This window comes from Pelobates fuscus, chromosome 6 (assembly GCF_036172605.1).
Source record: "Pelobates fuscus isolate aPelFus1 chromosome 6, aPelFus1.pri, whole genome shotgun sequence".
Classification (NCBI taxonomy): domain Eukaryota; kingdom Metazoa; phylum Chordata; class Amphibia; order Anura; family Pelobatidae; genus Pelobates; species Pelobates fuscus.
Genome location: NC_086322.1, coordinates 290,079,139 through 290,082,717, shown reverse-complemented (window position 1 = coordinate 290,082,717; position 3,579 = coordinate 290,079,139).

The window sequence follows — 3,579 nt, the reverse complement described above, 5'->3', positions numbered from 1 at the left end:
CAGATATATTATACTCTTTAAAAAGAGAGAATAAATTACATTTTAAACAAACTGCAGTTGGCAAAAAACATTGTTTGAATTTATTTAAAGACTTAAGTTCTCATTTGATGGTGAAATTCCCTTTAACCCTTTAAGGACCAAACTTTTGGAATAAAAGGGAATCATGACATGTCACACGTCATGTGTCCTTAAGGGGTTAAGGCAGAATGGACGGATATAATGTGATGGTTGAGAATGGTATAAGCACTTAAAGGTTTGCACTGCATTCTGTGTACTATTTAATATATAAATAAAATAATCTTTAAATCAAGCTTAGTCCATTGTCCTATTTCTTGGATTGCAAATATAAGCATGGACTGTGCCCACTTTGTAAAACAATCACGCCTCATTTAACATACGCTGTTCAGCAGAGTGAAATGGTTAATAATGCATGCTTCTTCTAAACAGGGAGGGTTTTAGTATGTTACTCATTGTTTGGTATCTGAAAAGGATTAACGGGTGCCACGCACTTTCGCTAGAGTTAAGTTATAGCCTAAATTTTTTTGTGCAGGTATAGATTAGCTACTTAAATGATGTCACAGGGTAGTTTACATAACACAGATCTGGACAATTTGAAAATGGAATACTGTCACTTTAGCATCACAAATTGGGCTGCACACTTTGAAATAGTAGAAAACTGCAAATAAGAGTATAATTCTAAGGACTGAAATGGTAAGAATGGTCATATTGTCATGTAAGAGGTGATATAAACCCATAGGTAGGTCTCATGGCAGGTCCAAGTATTGGAGCACAGCAGGGGAATTCACAAAACATACCAGCCCCAGGCCTGCAAGTGAGCCGCACCATATTGCCAGTGCCCCAGTAGCAGTTTTGCTTGCGGTCTTCCCCACAATGGGTTTGTACAGAGACCTAGAAAACAGACCACGGTGTCTGTCGGATCTTTTTGGTGGTCTTCCACACGTGTGGGTAGTGGTAAGGATGAAAGCCCCGTACGGCTCTCAGCCTGAAAGGGATCAATTGTGGAGAATCTCTTCCCTGGCATAGGCCTCAGACTTCCCGTTGCAACGGTGCTTCGTCCTGGGATAAGTATTCAGCTGATCACAAACCAGTTGCTGAGCCAGCCAAGGCCAAAACCGCTCAGATCATCATATCTTGCCAGAATACCACTTAGTTGTGGGTTAGAGATAAAGGGACATTAATCACCAAAAGAACTTTAGCTTAAGCAGTTTTGGTGTATAGATTATGCCTCTGATTTCACTGCTATTTAGGAGTTGTCACTTTTGTTTCTGCAGCCCTAACCACACCTCCCCGGGCTGTGACTCACAGCTTCCTGAAAGAAAACCGTTTCATCAATGTAACTTTTTTTCAAATTTGTTTTTTTTTCTGCTGCAAATTTAAACTTTAATTACATACAGGGGGCTCCTGCAGGGTCTAGCAAGCAGTCAACAGAACAGAAAATATGAAATACTAAATTAAACAGATTTTGCAATAAAGGAAGTACTAACATTAGATGACTAGTTACAGGAAGTGTTTAGAACGGCTGTGCAAGTCACATGCAAGGAGATATAACTAGGGCTGCATAAAATTGATTTAAGCTTGGCAGTCAGGCATGATTTTTATTTTTTTTTTAATTAGGACCCCCTTAGGTGCTTTACAACAGAACAACACACGACTCAAGATGAAGATGTAGGTTTAAAAACATATTTTATTCACCCATGCATTACAAATGACATTTTAAATACATTTCCACTTTTGTTTATAAAACTGTCAATGAATAAACCGTTATAAAAATAAAACATTTCATCCACCACAAGAATTTTAAAATAAGGTTATACACCATTTTTATCATGGCCAATATTAATAAAATCAATTTGTTACAACCGTCTTATCTACCAGTGATGAAACAGAGGATGAATAGGCAAACTTGGCTTGCAAACCAAGTTTACAAGACTAGATCTATTGGGAACATGTTACAATGGTATTTAAAACCTATTGATACGAGAGTTGGATTAGGAAAAGGTTCTTACATTCAACAATCCAAACTGACAAATCGCTCAAAATATTTCTTGATTAAGAGGGATTTTTTTTTTTACCCTCAAAGTAGCTCTATGAAGTTGTTTTGAAGGCTGAAGTCCCTGGGTGCCATCTTATCTTAAAGAAACAATTTAGAATTAGAAATACAAATGTATTCCTAACGCTATAGTGCTAGTCACCATTTAGGTGACCGACCCCCTCTGCCTTGGTTAAAAAAAGGTTCACTTACCTTTTTTCCCTCGTAGCACCGGTTTTGTTGGCGAGTTGCTTTCAAACAGCCTTAACACCTGAGATGCTCCCTGGGCTCCTGTCCTAAATGTTTTCTCTATTCTCTTCTTTCCATCTTAGGGAGCAGAGAGGGAGCAGCGAGACGCATTGGGGCTGGTGTTTGGTTTACAACATCAGCTAACACTCTCAATCTGTGATTGGCCACCTATTGTATGCACTGCTATTAACAATGGGTGGCCAATGATGCTATCAGCCAATCACATGTGCCCAATGATTCCTTCTCTGCTTAGTACAGTAGTCAAACGGAGAAGGGAAAAATATTGCAGATGGTCATCCAGGAAACATCTTGGGTATCAATCTGTTAAAAAAAACTGAGATTGAGAGCCTATTTAAGTGTGTATTCATTTACTTCTGAGTTAGACCAAGTGTGGACCCATTAACCAACCCTATACATACACAAAAAAATATATCAAGTATTACAGCTTCTGCAAGGATCCCTGCTTAGACCAGAAAGTTTGTCAATCAGTTCTCCAACTGAAAGCATTACCTTATGGCACAAAAGTGTTATTGGACTGGAATGTTCAGTTAAATGACATTTCAATGGAATATGCGGGCAGTATTTACGCCCGCTGTACTGGTTATGATGCCAAGAAGACCCTGGTAATGAGACAAACAGTGTGTCCTCCTGTGGCCAGTGATGACATGTGACTTCTACAGAAGCCGGAAGTTGATCCTGCTGGCCAATCACTGGCTGAGACTGTCAGCTGACTGTTCTCAGCTAGTGAATGCAATTTTCTGCATAGGAATATGCACAGAAGTTACAATAATTAGCCCAGAAGTCTTGTTGACAAATATCATCCAAATGGTGCTGCCGGTGGTGTTATAATCCAAATGTGCTACACCTGCAGACTCCAGCCACCATGCTCACTTCAAATCACTGAATTGGTGTGGGTGCTTGGAGTATAAGAGTCTCCGTGTAGAAAACCTGACAAGTCTGCTTTAAGTGCGTTTCTCTCCTACAATACTTGGCAACAGGTGCAGAGTGACAGGTCATGAAAAATAATGCAAAACCCAGCTTAATGTTTCTTATTAACATTAAACCTGTATGCACAAGAGCTGGCGATCGCTATAAGCATAAGTTGTATGAACCAAAGTAACTGGGAAGGAGAGGGGGGAAACTTAGGATTCATACAGAGGGGAATAAATATTTTTGTCCAATAACAAATGGTAATATGTAAACCATTTTTTTAATGCAGAAAAAGGGGAAATAGTACATTTCAATCCGTATTAAGCATCCTGAGACATTTTCATAGTTTC